Consider the following 20,236-nt stretch of genomic DNA (forward strand, 5'->3'; position numbering starts at 1 on the left):
TCAATATATAGTGTAAAATCATTTTTGTAATATATTAAGGTCATAGTAAGAAAAACTGTACCTTTATCTAAATAAAATTGTGGCCAAACCACACTTTACATTAATCTTACTAATACTTAACTTTATTCATTATTCCCTACCATTGTTAGCCTAACTGCCCTCATCCTTCTTTCACCCTTCTTACCTATCCGCTAAAAAAAGAAAAGCCGCCACTAACCCAGACGCTATCACGAGGCAGTAGAGTACACACACATACACACACATATAGTACACACATATACACACACACACAATATATATATATATATATATATATATATATATATATATATATATATATATATATAAATTATGATCATAACAACATTAAAATTGCATACTAGAGTACAAAGTCCATAAGAAAATGAAAGAGTTAAAAACCACAATTTAAAAACAGTGTATGCATGTATATGTATATATGTGCGTGTGTGTGTATGTGTGTGCATTTATATATATATATATATATATATATATATATATATATATATATATATATATATATGTATATATATATATATATATATATATATATATATATATATATATCTCAAGAAATCTAAATCTATTTAAGCCGCGTCATTATATAACGGCTGGTTCTTTAGGGTTCAATTCCATCTTCTCTTCAACGTGCAACAGAATCCCGTTAGGCTTAATTCTCAGTGACATTTAAGCTAACGCTCGTCAAAAGACCAAACGACAGCGGACATTCCCTACGGAAATAACGCTTTCGGAAGATGGTCAAGAAAGGAACCAGACAATGAAGCTTTCAACCAGACATTGTTTAAAATCTAGTTCAGATGTTGTTGACATCCACAGTAATAATTAATATATAGTAAAAGGCTTGAAGCACGTGGTAGCATTGTTTTTTAAGGGCAGCAAAGAGGAAAATGTGTGGCCGAAGTGACGCCACAAAGAGGAAAATGTGTGGCTGAAGTGACGCCACAAAGAGGAAAATGTGTGGCTGAAGTGACGCAAAATCCTGTAAAATGTCCAAACGGTTAGTGCTAACAGCTCATAATGAATCTCTGAGTGAAAGCAAAGCATAAGATCGGATATTTATAATCAGTAGTCAATAAAAACTCGGTTTTGTTAAACCATCCTCACACATCCACTAACTTCATCATCTGGGGTTACGGGTTTTTACTAGTAGCAAAAGTCCGTGCTAGCATAAAGCCAGCTAAACCTACAACAACAGCTGTTTCAGGAGAGTGAAATGCTATTTCAGCTGTAAACAACATACTTCCTTTTTTCCATGCCATGCACAGCTTCGCGTGTTAACGGAAGAATTGCTGATCTTGTTCTGTGAGCAATATAGAAAATAAAAAACGACATCACTTCAGTGTGGTGTCCTGACTAAGGTGTTCAAAACATGTACTGTTTAGCCATACCTACAGCTAAACCTTCACAAAGAGTTCCCGTTCACAGTTGACGGTACTTTCAGTAAGCCAGGAGAATATTGTATTCGGTTAATTTGCAGTTTCTCTTCATTCGTGACAAGATTGTTGGCTCTGACAATTGTCTAGTATGCATGTGATACAATTTTGTGCAAGGAACCCAACTCTGATACGGTGAAGTAAATTGCCTCATGACTAATGGTGTAAGTAAGACAAGTATATAATGCTGTCAGATAAAGAGTGTCTTAACTGGAGCAAAACCAACACTCGATTTATTAAGATATATGCCATCGTGCATTAACTCCATTACTTACTGTGCAATAATAACAGACACGGATAATAGTGGGTTTTTGATAACACTGGCTTTTCCGCGTGGAGAAATACGCACGAGTTACGTTTAGCCTACCTAAAATCAAATTTAATAAAGAACGGCCGTTTGTGGGAATTAAGCTTACTTCGCCAGTTCTCTAAGTTACGTGTTGATAAAACCATTATTCAAAACCTATATGCAATCTCGCAACGCAGGAAAACCGGATGTTGTTTATAGGATTTCTCGTACTTACAAATGTGAGATTTTAATGTCACATACTTCCGATCTCAACATACTTGATCCCATAAAGGTCGAATACTCGTGGGCTTCAATACAAAGCGCCAGTGTACTCTCTCTCTCTCTCTCTCTCTCTCTCTCTCTCTCTCTCTCTCTCTCCCCTGACAACAGCAAATATAGTTGGGACCATCGCTGCAAGACTTACAGTAAGGTCATCCTTCGGGAGCGTTTTATTTTTATTTTATTATTATTATTATTATTATTTTTTTTGGAGGAACTCCATGATCTCCGCCATTGTAGGAGGCGCGTTACGTTGAAGAAGGAGAGGAAGATTATGATGATTTGAACAGGGAACTTAAGCAACCGACCTTAGTACCAACGTTTCGTAAGTGGGTTTCTGGCACTCGTCTTGCAGAACGTCATAGTCGTTACTCTGTTGAGGGACACGGTGTCCGGTTGTTTGTTCATTTCACTCGTCATAAATGACAGGATTATGATTTTATTTTGTTGAAGTATGAATGTCAGTGACTGCTGTGTTACTTTTCTCTCCGGAGCCAATCGGTGACAGGGAAAATGGTATAATGTTGAAATGTAATACGATAATGTCCTTCGGAACATACATGCCCGAGATTACTTATCGTAAACAAACCCACATCCAGATAATGCAGGTTAAAACCATTTCAGAACTTTGGCAATGGGAGATGGCATAGGCCTATGTGAACATGACACTACTCGAACTAATGCTATCTCCCAAAGCTGTAAAAGAGTACTGTACGTTTACGAATAGTTTACTTGTATGTCAAAAGCTTTCTTTTTAAAGACCGCCAGAAATATATTATTTCTATATTTCTTAGCAGATCACAGAAAGTTCCATGACGATAAAAAGATTTTATCGTAATTCTTACAATGGACGAGTAATATGATACTGATGCACTACTAAACTCCACATTAAATGAGAAACTTGATAAAAAAACTTCAATCTGAACGCAACTTTTAATGAGAAGCCTGGGAGACCGCAATCTCGAACTCCACACGTAAGAGTCTTTGATTTAATGCCTCTTCTTTGTCGCTTATTCAGCAAATTCAGTCATGATAAGAGGACTTAATTAAGGTTGTTTTTCTTTCTTTCTTCTTTGCTAACGCTTCCCATTATTAGCTCTCCTCTCCCGACTTTACTAATACCAACCCTTCTCCACCCACCTTCTCTTTGATTTTCTTGTAACTGTAAAAAATAAACGGTCGTTTTATTTTCTGTTCAGACCTTAACAAAAACTGCATTTTTTATCATATCGCCACATTTCTGCTCACTGCTCTCCCTCATTAAACTAATCGGATATTTGGAAGAATTATCAAGATAAAAATTAACGTACGGTACATGTAAAAGCTCAACAGTTACATAGGATCAACCTGTTGCAGAGAAAAATGCAATGAAAAGAGCAGTTTACGAGTTTTTATATGATCGCTGTCACTGAAGCGCAAAATGGAGAGAGGAATTATGTTAGTTGCCATGTGTGTTTGATTTAGCATTCCTCGTGGTACTACTGCTAGCTGCCTAAGTCACGAAGCCACGAAAATGGCGTCTATACTGTGGTCAGAATTACAAGGTCCACACAAGGCCTCCTATTCCTTTTCTTATCTTACCAAGGTTTGAGCAAAGGCTCATACTGGCTTACCCAACCCCGTTAAAACATTCTTGTTCATTATATGCCAAAGTGTTCTCTAGTAAAACTGGGTCCGTGTAAATTATGTTCCATTCCTATTTATGTATACATTTTTTGTAATGCTACACACAGTAATAAAGTGTTCCCATTAAGTAACAACTGTATTTCATGAATAGGCCTACCTATGAAAGAGATGGCACTTGGAATAGTTTTGGAAATAACAGACAGCCAATAAAAGATTTATCACTTTGCACTTAGCCATCAAAAGATTTGAGAGAGAAACATCTCTATATGGTCAATCAACAGGTAAATGTGTCCTAGCGAGAGAGAGATTGGGGATGGCTACAAAATTATGTTTACAAACGTGCTTCAAAAATTCTGATTACTCTCCGACAGAAGTTGCTCCAACTCCAGCAAAAAGTTTCTCAACAATGTTAATAGCAACGCGAAAGCAATTTCAGTCTACTGTTGACTAACTTACCAGAAAGCCATTCGTAATGTCAAGAAGTTCACAGGCTACGGCTCTCTAATCCAAGTAAACTTTCAAAGCAAATTTTTCGCAAATTATCTGGCTTTACCCAAAAATTCATAACTCGGGCTTACATAACCACCGTTTAAATTAGCACTACTACTTAAACATTTAGAAAGCATCTTATTTGTCTCAAAATAAGGTAAACCCCCCCCATCTCTCTCTCTCTCTCTCTCTCTCTCTCTCTCTCTCTCTCTCTCTCTCTCTCTCTCTCTTCGAGCTTAGGCATCAACCCAAGCCGACAACCTGTCTCCATCCTTTATCGATCGAAACACGTAAGCCTCTCACATGCTGGCGGGAAATCCTCCTCCATTTACCCCTCGACACTGAGCTTGCTCACCAAAGTAATGGTATGATATCAGTAAATCCTAATAATAATTATTGTCATCTTTCTTTTGACACCCGAAAGGGCCTCAGTGGACATACGACAAGTCTGCCTAATGTATTACCTCACTGCAAAGGAAATGTGATATTTCGAAAATGTCGGTGAATTATACTCAAATTATTTCTTGAACGATATTGCTATATTTACTCCAAATGCAACCACGATAACTACGACAAGACGAAGATATACGCAGAAAACTCTCAAAAGGATAAAAAAAAAAATCAACTGTCACCCGCTACGAGGGCTGAGCGAATTTTCTACGACTAATTATCACCGGACCGATAGGTTTTAACAGCATTTTGCTGCCTTTAACTAGAAAATTTGTGTTAAATAATATGCGTGTAATCACCTAAAATGAGTCTGACATTTGCTTCTGGTGATTATTGTTACTGCAGCCTAGATCCATTCTCTGTTGTTCCTTTTATTCAAAGCCAACGACACCACAACAGATGTTGAATTAGTCTAAATGGGGGAGGGGGATCTCTGTGATCATCGTTGAAGATTACGCTGAAAGTCTGAAAAAATCATTTTTAGATAGTAAGCGCTTTTAAACACTACAGGGCTTGTAAATGAATTCTCTTATAAAGTAGCAATGTTATCAATGTTCAGTTGGCATCAGTGTTCTTGAGGGAAGAAAAGTCCTAGAAAAACTGCGCAGTTGTTTAATCCCTTAATAGTAAGTTTAAATGGATAATATAAGCATGCAGCACATTCCACTAGATGTGCCATTCTGGAAATCCTGTGGTCTTTCATGTAATTCTAGCCATAATGCCAAAACCTGTATTTTTGAAACCTTGTCAAACACGATAAATGTCTGACCTCAAGGCGACAGAGTTCCAAGAACTTTAATACTGAAATTGGCAGACATCAACCAAATAACATGAGTTTACGTGAAACGAAGTAGTGAGCTATCATGCACTGTCGTTAAAAGAGAAGCAAACCAAATGATACTGACGCAAAAGAAGAGAGCTATGCGAATGTTAACAAATTCACGAAAGACCTCGAATTCTGGAAGTTTAAGATATCTTTGCAAACAGCTTATAAGGTGGTGGCAAATTATATACATGAACGAAGTATAATCACTTTGGGTGAAACCCGAGAAGCTATCGAAATAGCCTCCTTTGCAACAGCCATTTGCAGACACTCGCGTTTACGCACTTCGTCACGTCACGTACGAACGCACACACCAAGCCATGAAACTACCAGGCATAGCAACGTGTTACAGGACAATCCTTTATATTGAGGGTTCCCACCGCTATGTGCGTGAGCTTTTGATCACTTTTAAGATAAAAAAAAAAGAAAAAAGTCGTTCATGACTCGTCAGATAGGAAGGAAAAGATGAAAAGGGCGTGTTAGGAAGAAAATGAAGCCGCGGTGGGAAGGAAGTTACATAACACGTTTCAGGGACCAATGCCAACTTCCCGAGATGTGTGTGGACCTAGCGTAGTTATGAACAGTTAGCTTTCTTTCTTAATCTGGTAATTTCAGATTCTTAATGGATTATATTCTGATGTTTGACAACAGTTCATTGCTGTAGCTTTTAAAGTAAAAAATAGCGTTGCTGGCGTTCAAATAATTTTCTGATAAATTTTAATGTACTTCTTTTGATCTTTCCCTCTCCAAGCCACTACTTTTCGATTCACACCCACAATCGTTGTAACGCCAGTTCATGCATTTTTATGATACTCTGTAAAGGAACTCATGAACACCATTAAATGCGTACTCCGCCTAGACAATGTCCTCAGCATTGTCTACGACCTTGGCCGATAGAACTTTAGTAGAACAGGACATATGACCCTGGCATTTGATCACAGTCTTGCGAACAATCAACTAACCCTCTGGACAATGTATAAATATTTGTTTTCATATATTAACCTATAACAAAACATAAGGTTCGTTTAAGAATTGCTCTTCAATCCCTTTTCTTGATAACGGGCGAGTTTGTTTCTATGTCGACCAATCGCGCTACTTTCATCGATATCCTAGAAAATCCGTTCTTCCATTTTCGATATATTCCGTTTACACAACAAACGCTGGTGGAGGCATTAATAACAGAATATAAGAAATGAACTTGAATATTTCAGACTGTCATCGTTTTGTGCACAGATATTCCCGTAACTGGGAAGGTTGTAATTCCTCGAAACATGACGGATGTGACGAGGCGTCCAATGAAGTTCACTGGAGAATGAAAAACGCTAAGATCTTCTATGATGTCAAATAACAAGTAATCATTCAGTCATTCACAAAGATATTACTGAAGCTGTTTCCATTCTTAACATCGGTAATTCTAGTGGGCACACGCTAGCTGAAGATGATAATGTCTTTAACGCTATGAGACCTTTTCTGAATTTTCAAGGCAAAGACAGCTGTTATAATTACTTAATAAGAATTTAACTCAACACTGCATTTTATGTATCTATAATATAAATATTCGGAAAATAACCACTAAGTAATTCTCACGATTTTGCAGTCTTCATACAGCACGTGGCGCTTTAGGGGCTTTAGTTATTTCTGTTTTTCAAGGAGAGACACGGTTTAGTTCTGTTATTTTATTGACAAAAGTATACAATAATTAGTACAAATTTGTCCACAACGTGACATAATACAAAATATACAAAGTAAACAGTAACACACACAAGTACATGGCCTATACAGAAAAAAATTATTAACAAGTAACATTCTGCTGAACCTCCGTGTGAATGCACACACACACACACACACACACACACTATGTACAGTATATATGCGTGTGTATATGTATACATATATATATATATATATATATATATATATATATATATATATATATATATATATATATATATATATATATATATATATATATATATATATATAGACGTTCTCCTCACTAGCGAAAGGTTCCAGTTTCGACTGGCGAGTGAGCCGGAAGTTTTAGGATCCAGCCGACCTAAGTAGCGAATGAAATACCTTGAACCCTTGAACTTAGTCGGCTGTTATGGATTGCGTTCACAGTGAAGAAGGGCACAGGCTTTGCAACGTCATCCAACAATCCTTGCCTAAAATATAAAGTGCAATTACGCATAGTGAAACCACCCACTCTAATCAGAGAAAGTGACTGCACCGTAAACACACACACACACAAACCTTGAAAAATAAGTAATTTTTTACCTTGAGAAAGCTACTCAGCTTTCGATATTTAGCCTACAATAATATTTCCATTTCTTTTTTACTTTACCTTAACTGTGACGGAATTTCCCCCCAATCTTTGTTTTCCCGATACTAAGCGCATTCTTTCGGGATTTTATCCCACTAATACTCTTATACCTAGATTCATTTTTCTCTCCTTTCTAGGATTGAGCTGAAGGCACTTGATTGTTCCTTCCTCTGGCCATTTTTCACCAAAAACAACAAATATAAAAATTGAGCTGCGCGTAGATAATCTAATGGTACTAAGTTCAAACGCAGACCATTCCTATGGCAGGGTGGCAGGCGGAAGAGCAAGGCACGCTACGTGAATATGATAAACCCATTGCGTGTGGATTTTGTCCGCCACGCTGGTAGAACTCACACGAAATACCTATGGTCTCCCTGACCAACCACCACCCAGAATTGTACCCTATTAATCCTGCCACCACCCAGCGATTATCAAAGGAAAACAACTATAATATTCTGCCGAGTAGTTGAGGCAGAGCCGACGCGACGGTGTGAAAAAAATAAAGCAACTTGCAAATGAACACCCGGCAGACCGACGACAAAAACAAGCAGTTTCTTTCGAAAATCATAACCCCAAATAAACAACATGCAGGACATATGTTTCAAATATCCAAGAGAACATACTTGAAACAGAAAATAAAAAAGTAATGAAAAAGTCACCCAGATTATCATTATCCTTTTAGTGTTCTCATTCGTCCTTTCATCTCAGACTCTCCCTCTTGCGGGAGCTGTGTTAGGTCCCGTGTGCACTTTCACGTCACCTCAGTTCGACTTTTGATATTGTAAATATGATGTCTCAGATGATATAAAATGAGCTGGCACGTTTAATCTCATGGTCGTTTGTCCGCCGTAGTGAATCAAAAGATGGCGGTCATTTTGGACTCTGTCTCCAGGTGGGTCAACAATGAATCTTTGCAAAAATCTTTAAAAATTATTTACTTTGCACTATAAACTAATTTTACCAGACTAATTTGCCGATATTTAAACAATAAGCAAAGGTGTACCAAATATCAATATTAAAGGTCAAACTGAGGTTCATGAAAGTGCCTGTGGGACCTAACTCAGCTCACGTGGTAAAAATATAAGTACATTTCTATGATTACATCAAAAGTGATTGAGCAATGCCTTCCTCATAAAAAATTGATTTTATCTTCTACTTCCTGATACTAATGTAAAAAGAATGTCTGTCCGTTCATCTGGCCCATCGTCTTCAATATAGCTCATTCATGATGAGAAGAGCAGAAATTTAAATTTATGTCATTTGTCAACATGTAAAAGACAGTCAAGCAAACAGCAAACTCACTAGCACCCATGACGGTAGAAATGTCATAATAGACACTTCAAAAATACTGCAGGATGGCCTGTTGAACACCATCTCTGCGAATGACTTGTCAAAAATCCAATATGTCAAGACATGCTATGCTGCATACAAAAGAAGAAGAGGTGTGAGACATTCACAAAAACAGTCAACATGCAAACGAACTCCTGAACCATCTACTGATCATTTTTATCAAGTCCTGAGAACCGCCAGAAAGAGCCAAAACAACAGCTGCTTCGAATTCCAAGAAAAACCATGCATTATCTGTAACCAAATAAAATGTCAGGACGATACTAAAAATATCGCATTTGTGATGGAATACTAATAAAAAACTTACTCAAAACTATTGCTTTCAATAAGGACAGTGTCCACGCTAGAACAATATTCCTAAAGACTCCTGGCGATGTTTTTGCTGCAGATGTTACGCATCACAAGAACTGCTTGAACGAATACATCAAACATTTTCAGCGCGATGTGGAATCTCTGCATTTGAAGAGCAAGATGAAAGTCGACAGATGGAAAGGGTGTTCAAGGAACTGATAAACACCACTGAGAAAACACATCAGACCTCCACCAGCCCAGATTAATTATGACATAAATAAAGAGACTGTTAAGTTCTAGCGAATTAGTGTCTATGTTCGCTTAAGAAACTTTGATCTTCAAACTTTGCTAAGATCTGAATTAACGCCAACCTCCTACTTAACGAAGGAAGGATTCATACGTCAATCAAAAAAGGCTGATTTTGCTACTGGGTTACAGAAATTACTTCCTAAGGAGACGTCATCATCACTATCATCAACTGTGTATCGTCGCAGCATTATCATAGACTTCGTGGGGCATGTCAGGACAGTTCCAATGAAGCCGATGAAACTGAAAACATACAGAGACTTTACACAGAATCTGTGGAATTCGCTGCAGTCTCATTCAAGTACTTTCAGTCGCATTGGCATTGTATTTCATCTGTACACGGATTGGAGTATTGAAAGCAGTGAGTGTAATCGAAGAAAGCAGAAGATATAATAACGTACATATCTAACTTGGATCAGCCTTTACCCGTTGAGCTCTCTCAGAGAGCAAGGTTGCATTTCAAAGTGTTTTCATGCAATGGGTCAAGGAAAACGTTACCCACAATGTCTCTTCTTGGGTGGACCACATCAAGACAGTGAAAGAAAGTGTTACAGTATCTTAAATGGATCAATCAAAGCTGAACGACTACTTACTGTACATGCTCTCATGAGGAAACAGACGTCAAATAGAATGTTCCACGTTAACTATGCTGTCAAAGTTGGGAGATTTAATAGCATTGTCATTGCACCTCCAGACACTGATGTATTTGTGTCTGCAATGCACCACAGTGAATTGAAGAACTTTAACTTGGAGGAACTCTGATTCACATCTGGCCACAGTCAATCTAGAAGTGTAGTTCCAATTCACGACCTGGTTAGGACCATGGACTCAGATCTCGTAGATATATTAACTGCAATCCATGCACTCACTGAATGCGACACTACGGAGAAAATGTGCTTACAATCTCTTGTGCAACTTTGGAAAAGAAAAAATTAATGATGAGATCATTACTAATGGTGAGAAGTTCCTTCTCAAACGCATAACAATATGTGATGTTGCGAATTTTGATGAGCTTCGCTTCATCATTTATCATACAAAACACCATCAATTTGTTATAGAGCGATTTCCTCCTACATCTGCCTGTATCAAGCAGCATATTCTAAGAGCCTATCTGCAGTGCTACATGTGACTTCATGCTCCATTCACTGAAGATATTCAGCTGAATCCTCTTGACTATGGGTACATGCTTGCTGATGACGAACATTTGTTACCAGTAATCATGGCAGACGCACCCATTCCAGATGAGTTCCCAGCTCCTTGCAACTGTTTAAACTGTGTTCGACCAAAAGTTTGCTCATGTCGACAGAGGGAAATTGCATGTTGCGGTTTTTGCAAATGTGAAGCCAATTATTATGCAAAAATCCGCTGAATCCAGAACCACCATGAAGGACTGAGAACAACATCAATAACACCCTGCAAACCCATCTAATGGCGTTCAGTCTTCTATTTGTATTACTATTGGTGAAGTATACATAAGGAGTTGCTTGTTATTTTGTGAAAATACATTATTTTGATGTTTAGTCAAAAATCATCAGATCATAGGAATACGATGCATAACATTTCCAATTTGTCTGTAGAAGCCCATTTTAGCCCTTCAATTCTAAAATAATATCATCAAATTTGTTGCAAAGTGAGCATTACTGTATTTGCAGAACTCTATTTCTGTAATATCATAAGCCGGGACCCAAAATGGCCGCCATTTGTAATTCAATATATGTGTAGAAAACTTTAGATTTTTTCTTGTAGATTCATTTTAGGCCTTAAATTCTATTAGAATTATATTTAGCATCAAATTTCCTTTCGAACAAGATATAACATGCCCATGATTGTAGAACTGTACAACCGCGCTTTTTTAGCACCAGGGTCCAAAATGGCCGCCATCTTTGATTCAATATGGTGGACAAAAGACCATGAACCCCGACATGCCACCTCTTAATAAATGCTCCAGAAACATCATATTTAGTGTCAAAAGTCAAAATGAGGTGACATAAAAGTGCACACAGGACTTAACACAAACTCCTAGAGTATACAGGAGGCAAGCACAACAATTCTCATCCTCATCAACTTTATAATTAAGAATATACAATTTCACAGTATATTCTATAGACACGTTCTCTCACTGAAGCAAACAAACTGTGCGTAGAACCTTGAAATTCCCTAGAATTAAATTTCAATGGGGTAGCATAAACATTCAGTGGATAAAACCACAAAAAAATCAATGCACTCAATAGTGACACCACATGAAGATCAGATGGTATTCAAAATACTCAAGATTAGCAACAAGGTATCCAAAAGTAGATAGAGGACTATAGTGAAGATGTTATAATATAAATAGTCTAACAGGGAAATGTTATACAAATACCTTCAGGGATTTGTGGCCCTGCCTCTTAGTGAGCACCAAGTCCAGCTGGTTCAGTTGGCAACTTGATTTGGGTTCCGAGCTCAGGGTACGCGAGCCTTCTGTGACCCCTCTTTAGGTAACGGCTAGATCCATAATTGAAAATCGTACCCTTGCTCAGGATGAGCCCAGAAGGAATTGGCAACAGGGGGATGGATAGGATTAAAGTGCTGTGTGCTTTTGTCTTAGTCAACTAGGAACTGTGCTTCAAGGAACTTAGTAACCTTTGGTGTATTTAGACAATGAATTCTCCATGAATTCTGCTGCATTCATGGATAGGCACAATTTAAAATAGCCGGGCATATTGGATGCTAAGAATCTCCTGGTTTATAAACACTACATTAAGGATACTCTGAAACCAGGAAACTGTATTGTAAAAACCCTCAATCAAATGGAAATGATGGAAGAGGGGGAAAATGAACTGAAGAGAATATACTGGACATCTTAGCTGTTTGTGACTCGTGATGCAAAAAAATGGGAAATACAGACTGAATGGGGTAATATGCATATTTATTCAAGAGGCATTATCTTCCTGACTATAGACCAGTGAACAGTAGAATACTGCTTTAGTCTGCTATGCACCAACGAAAGAACCCCAAAGAAATAAAAGAAATTTGACACAGAAATGCTAAATGTTACACTACAAATACCAGAAATAGAAATGAGAAATACAGTTAGTGATTTAATGTAAAATGCTAATCATGTGTAAATATTTTGATAATTAATTTTTCAAAGTATTACAGTCGTTACGGGACTCTTTCAAAGTATTGTAAGATAACGCTACACCTATCAGTCTCACAAAAAAAAAAATACAATTAGTATGCTTATGCAAATTACTGTTCATATGTATACGATAAGCATGAGGCCTTGGTTTTAGGCTGAATTAAATGATAGAATTTTTTTTTTTTACAGGGTGAAAATACAAGCATGAGTAAACTCCAATGGTCATAAACCAGAGACATCAGATATGATTTCACCTTACAAAATAAAGCATAGCACGCTAGCAAGCAGATGGCAGCAACCGCTAAGTGAACGCCCACTTTTCCGTTAGGAGATATTATTCTTATAATATTTACATCCTTCTTTTCTCTGTTAATGTTTAAACTTTTCCTATAATTTTCTATCATATAAGGTTTGACTAATGGATATAATATGTGAACCATTAATTTAATCAAGTCCACCGATCTATGAATTTATTCAAGTCCACCGATCTATAATTACAAATATATTGCTGAAGATTATTTCTTTTTATCAACTATATCTTTTTATAAAGGCCACATTGGTCATATGTTAAAAAAAATCCCTTAAACATCCACAAATGCAGACTTTCAGTAATTGTTTTCACTTATCTTAAACTACTGTTATCATATAAATTCCTGGCGTTGTAAACTCAACATCTGACCAACAATGCATCTTATCAGAATAAAAACCAATTTTAACGCACCTGTTTCTGACATTGACCCGGTTCTCTCAAATCTTATTACAAATGGTAAAACCCCACTATTATTTTACAGTGTACAAAAAGTAAAGCAACCACTTATTTGAAGCCATTTTAATGAATGCAAAATGTTTCACAGGCGTATTACAGTTAACTTTGAAAATACTTATTATTCGCCATAGGCCTATGGTTTTTAAGTTCTAATGAAACAAAACCTTGAACCCAATCCTGTTTCCTATTGCTGTCCAGTGCCGAGCAATGATGTCCTATCAGTGTTTGTAAGAAGCACTCAAACAGGGTGTGCTGGTATGAAATTCGGAGAGAAGTTTTTTAATTTTTTAAGAGAGAGAGAGAGAGAGAGAGAGAGAGAGAGAGAGAGAGAGAGAGAGAGAGAGAGAGAGAGCGGAGTTTCATAGTCAAATGGTGATTCGTGGCCTGTGTAACAGACAACCGCTGAAGTGGGAGGGGGGGGGGGGGCGGTGTAAGGGAGTATTACGTTAAACGTTCGATGGGCAATTGACAGAGACCAAGGCTACCAGTCAGCACTGCCAACCACTGTTCTAACACTTGCCATGACACCTACCTGAAAGTCATTCATTGTGATCTATCTATCTATCTATCTATCTATCTATATCCTTCATCGCGAGGTATTAACATATGGTGAGCAATCCTAGTCTGTTGTGATACTTTATAATTTCAGCCTCCTGTGTGAACGATCTCACAAGAATTCAGGCATGTAAAATTCTGGCTTAAGCCGATCCTGCCTTCGTTAGCCGAAATAGTAGAATGGTCGTGTTCTCTGAAACCACCTCCTTTTGGAAAAAAAAAAAAAACTACTTTCTGACGCAAAAATGAAAATTTTTGTGGTTGGGTTATTTTGTGGTCTATGCTCACCTCGATGCAGTCTTCTTCCAGCGTCTAAAATGTCTCATTTTTTTGGATTATTCGTCAAAGCGCGACAGTTTACAGACACTGGCCATCTTATCCGATTCTCACTCTTACGGAAACATTTGGTTGAATAAATGTTCTGCATTCCGTTCACCCATGTTCAAAGGCATAAAACATCATTCATGTGAAGAACATAAAACCATAAAAGTAATCAGCATTAAGAAGTAAAGATATGATATACCCGGGGTTACCTAAGCTATCATACACAGCTTACAGATAGATTTAAGCATCGTGAACAGTAATCATCGACATAAATATTCTACGATTTAGTAGTACAATGTGTGAAAGTAAAATATACTCAGAACTAATTGAATTTTAAGCCTCTTAAGTGGGCCTCAAATAACAGTAATTCATAGGAATGCCTAACACTAGTTTGCTGTTATTCCGTAAAAGTGACAAACACGGACAGGAACGAGGCAAAACTTTCCTGTAACAGAAACGAAAATGGTCTGTACGGTGCGTTACAGTAAAACATATATATATATATATATATATATATATATATATATATATATATATATATATATATATATATATATATATATATATATATCAGTAATGGCATACAAAATCTGGGCAAAGGTCAAGCACTGGGACTTACGAGGTCATTCAGCACAGAAAAATGTTGAAACAATTGTTTGAAGGGGGTGGGAAATAAGATGGAAGAAAGGGAATATGAACGTAGGTATAGTAAAATGAAAGAGAGGGGCTGCAGCTAAAGGACAGAAGGGCGCTGCAAAGAACCTTAAGAAATGCCTGCAGTGTACCGCGTGAGGCGCACTGACGGCACTACCCCTTACAGAGAAAAATGAATATTTACCAAACCGCACAATAAAAGTATCAGAAGCTAAATATATACAAAAAAGGGAAGTTACCTGCATCGATTGAAAGGTTAGAACCAAACAAAAGTTTTTGGTCGCAGGCAAGTCAGATCAAGGAATTCCTAGGAGGAAATGAGCAGGATACCACAGCGCAAATGAAGATTCGAGGACACGGAGATGAAGAGTGGAATGAGACGGTTACAGAAATCAGGGAATAAGTCCGTTCAAGCAATGCTAGATTCTGACTCTCGTTTGTCACTTAGTAAAGGGAATCGCTGGATCCGCTGCGAGTGTGATAAATCGTGGAGAATTGTAATATTTAAATTGTGATATCATACGCATTATGATGATAAGTCAGGAACCGCATGCACGACCGCATAAGATGAAGAACCAAAGGAAATACATAACGGTTGTGCTGGTTTGGTGGACACGAGAGCCATCAGATGTCACTGACTGGGGAAATCTCGATGATTTTGCACATCGTCTCGTGAATGTAACTTTGACTGAAGCCAGCGAATTGAAAGATAAATTGCCTGAATTTGGCATGATAATAGAATACAAAATTAAACTGTACTTGTCGAATAATTGCTGATATGTCCATGATAGATTTCTCGCAATGCACAACTACAGATGCCAGAAATTCAAACAAAAGCAAATACACAGATCATGGGTTAAATAACTTGTCAAGGATCACAATTACCAACATAGAAGACTCGTTAGAAGGATAAAAAAGAATAAAAACAAAATCAAGAAATCATGGAGGATAACTGGGTATCAGTGTGACTTTCTTAAACAGCGATCAGTGAGAAACAAACCTACCGAAATAAGAGGGTAAATTGTAAACAATCGTCTTCCTACAGCTGACAGAGCCCTGATTAACTGATGGGATTCAAGACAAATAAAATGAATTGATGAAATGATACCAGTATTTAATGAATTCCACCATGAAAAGCTCACAGATAAAACTGGCTGTGGAGGAAAAGTTAGTCTCCATTAACTGCAAGAAGACAAGAAACTTACAGTCTGAGTATACTGATATTAAGACTTGCTGTAACAATTAAGCGAATCAGAACAGCAGTGTTATATACATACAATATATATATATATATATATATATATATATATATATATATATATATATATATATATATATGTGTGTGGTGTGTGTATGTATGCATATATATATATATATATATATATATATATATATATATATCAACACACAATCACGTGTGGAACAGAAGGGATAATTCGAATGAAATGCTGTCACTTGGGTCTCTGCTGAGTCGGGAAGTTGGGGAAAACACGCTGGTATGCAAACAGTTAGCCTGCCCAGGTAATGCCTTAAGTACAGCGGTACTCAGGTTCCAACTTCTTTTATGAATTGTGTGGCCTGTTGTCAGGTTGTCAACGGTCTGGTCTTTCATTTGAAAGACCTGGGTTCAAATCTAATGTGAGTTAGAAATTTACATTATATATATATATATATATATATATATATATATATATATATATATATATATATATATATATATATATATATACATATATATATATATTATACGTATACCACCAAATACACATGAAATGAAAGTGACGAATAATTTTGACGAAGCCGTAAGAAACACTGTTATATGCTAACTTTAACGTTTACCTTTTATAAATGTTTTCAACAGATTAATCGTAGTTTAGTAAACTACATATACAAGCTAAGAGAGCCACAATGTAACAAACACTGAAAATGGGAATTTTAATGACATTCTTTCCGTTGTCAAAATAACTATAAACGTGAAAACTTTTAAGGAAGTAAAGACATTAAAAACAGTTATGAAACCGAGGGACAAGTTATTCTAGAAAATTGTACAAGGGACAATAAATGAAAAGGAGCCCACACGTTGGAGAAACAAGGGGATGCAGCATGGCCTCAGTAATAAACACGGAAGGAGAATGAATGAATGAAAAGAAGGCAAACACGAACAAGGCTACGATTGACAAGTGGGGCTCTTTCTGTCACAACACGTGAAAGACAATTGGAGTTTCCCTTCAAGTCAGTATGTCTATAAAACGTCTGATCCATATGAAATGCACAAGAAAACTATCTAGCAAGCAACCATAACCGGTCTATCCTATCATTCTCCCTATCTCTTGTAAGCTGAGGGTTTGTTTATTTACATGAACAACAGGTGTCAAAAGGCAAAAGCACTGAACAACGCTTGGCGGAGACAGGCTTCCGTTTACCGACCCATATGTTATCTCGGTATATCAAAACAATCACCAAGGTCATATAAACGAATGAATTGAAAATGGGCTTGATCAGCACGTGTCTATGCACAATGATACCATCACATCCAGGTTCGCATTAAATTAAGACTGAATTTTTTACATTCGAGAATAATAATGTGTGTATTATGCAAGGGATCCAAGTGAACAGTACACTACTTAAGTTTAATGGAATATAGTTAGACATATGAGTCTTGAAATACATTAAAACGAATGCTCTCAATAGTCAACATTGAAAACATACGACTGAGAAAAAATTACAGAAGGAAAACATTATTTTATAATCACGTTCCTAACTCGAAAAAGTATTTAATAGTCATCAGTCCAAGCAGCGTTGCGTTTACAGTGCAATCACGGGCGAAAACAAACTTTTCTAGTTGCCGCATCTCGAAAACAACTCAGTACTGAAGTACTATTACGGCGACCTTGAGTTCTCGTGAATAACATAGCGATTTCTCAACGCTACTCTAATCCATTGTGCTCTAATGGTCTAGCTACATTAATAAATAAGAATACAGCCAACTTACCTAAGAAAATCGGTCCAATCGTTTCCACCTCAAAACGAAAACTAAAAATATGGAGAATTCCAGCAATAATAACGATTTCACGGCAACACTTTCCAACGATCAAGACGACTAGCGTAGCTGTGAGCGCCACACAAACCTTACAACGGCAACTCAACAACTGAGAGTTGTTGGCAACTTTTCAACTCGAGCAGAAGAGTGAGACTAGTGAGGTGAGGCCGCTTTGGGTTATGTGCTACCTCGTTCTCTTGACCGTGGGCACTACTAAAGACAAGGACGATAGATACAATGATGAGTAATGCGAGGTGCTCTGACTGCACCGCTTCGCATAATGTAGTTTGCGCGTATTCCTCCTTTTTTTTCTTTTTGTCCACGGAAGCCTTAATTTTCTTGGAAGCTGCTGTTGCCACTCCAATATATAACTTTATTATTCAAAGTTTTAATGTTAGACAGAATCGGCTCTCTTTTACATGTCATGTGGTACTTTGGCTTGTTATCTACATGGCAGAAGTTCCTTGGGACACCGTGTTTAGTACTAGCCCCTCGGGGATCAAAGTATTAAATTTTAAACCACGTATGGTAAATGTAAAACAGACGATCGCACGAAGACCCCACAATATAGAAATGGGTGTATATAATACTTTGATCCCCGAGGGGTTAGTACTAAACACGGGGCCTAAGGGAGCTTCCGCCATGTAGATAAAAAGCCAAAGTAGCACAGATAATAATATTGTTCTGTTACGAGGCCATTATCAGGTAGCATTTTTATCCGTAGAACTGCATCAAAATGATCATTAGATAAGTTTCACGGGCCGTACGTGATTGACGCCATGAACTTGCCTACTGCATCCTGTTTACCAAAGTTGAAATTTATTACGACACAAAAGGCACCGTTTTATGCACAAAGTAAGTTTAAGATTCATTTTTTCCGTGACGTTTGTCCTTGATAGACGCAAGCCTTGCCAGACAATCAGTTTAGTACTGTTCTCCGCGTTCGTGTGAGTCGTGCTTAAACGTTCGAATGTCGTGACGGACATCTCTCTCTCTCTCTCTCTCTCTCTCTCTCTCTCTCTCTCTCTCTATATATATATATATATATATATATATATATATATATATATATATATAATATATATATATATATATATATATATATATATATATATATATATATATATATATGTGTGTGTGTGTGTGTGTGTGTGTCATGGATATTGAAGAAAGGATAGAATTCAAATGGTGAATAAGAAGACTGATTCTAATTAAAGCGGCCGTTAACGAAGAGTGCCGAGAAAACCCAACAACTTCTCTTGTTTTTGACGTCAAAGTATTCAGAGGTTTTTAAAAGCTGCAAAATTCTCCCACAACTTTTTATAACGAAGTTGACTCAGACACTGTAGAGAGCAGGAGAAACTCCAGGGTCATAAAAGGAAGCAAAAAAGGCCAATCGTTATTGAGCAAACCCTTCTCATAAATTGAAAAAGCTGCTCATAGAATAGCTCAATATATATATATATATATATATATATATATATATATATATATATATATATATATATATATATATATATATTTACACATGTGTTTATGTGTGTATGTGCACCCCTCTTACCTTTCCTAACGGCTGCACATACCTATTGCAAATTGAACCACATACAAAAATATTCACGAGTAATGGTTTCTGATGTGGTGCAATGGGGACAAGGTCCTGCTTGAACCTGGGCCAGAACTTTTGAATTATACGAGGTACGAACGTCATATTATCTTGTGTAATCCATTAACGAAGCTGATGCGTACAGAGAGGTGAAGATGAACATTAGATCAGAGGTCGAAGGTCAAATACGAATTTGTCCTTGGACACAACTTTTGAATCATAGTAAAGAATTCATATTTTGTAAACCTGATATGTAGAGGAAGGTTAAGGTCAAGGCCATGTTTAGATGTCAAAGGTCAAATAAGAATGTACTCTCGAACATCACTTTTGTATCATATGAGGTGTATACTTCATTTATAGGATGCATAACACCTCAAAGAAGCTGATGTGTAGAGTGAGGTTAGGGTCAAGTTACTGTATATTTACAGGTCAAGGCCCTAACTTTCAATATGAGTTAGAAACTTCATAAAGGCATACA

General features: G+C 37.1%; 1 protein-coding gene across 1 annotated transcript in view; it reads right to left on the reverse strand.

Moving 5' to 3' along the window:
• scramb1 (scramblase 1) overlaps nt 1-18,333 on the reverse strand; it is a 92,535-nt gene extending 74,202 nt beyond the window's left edge. The window contains exon 1 of the mRNA XM_067093480.1: nt 18,108-18,333. The gene's annotated coding sequence lies outside the window, so the exon portion shown is untranslated. The remainder of the gene's footprint in view (nt 1-18,107) is intronic.
• Between the last annotated feature and the right edge of the window lie 1,903 nt (nt 18,334-20,236).

This window comes from Macrobrachium rosenbergii, chromosome 4 (genome assembly GCF_040412425.1).
Source record: "Macrobrachium rosenbergii isolate ZJJX-2024 chromosome 4, ASM4041242v1, whole genome shotgun sequence".
In the NCBI taxonomy this organism is placed as follows: Eukaryota; Metazoa; Arthropoda; class Malacostraca; order Decapoda; family Palaemonidae; genus Macrobrachium; species Macrobrachium rosenbergii.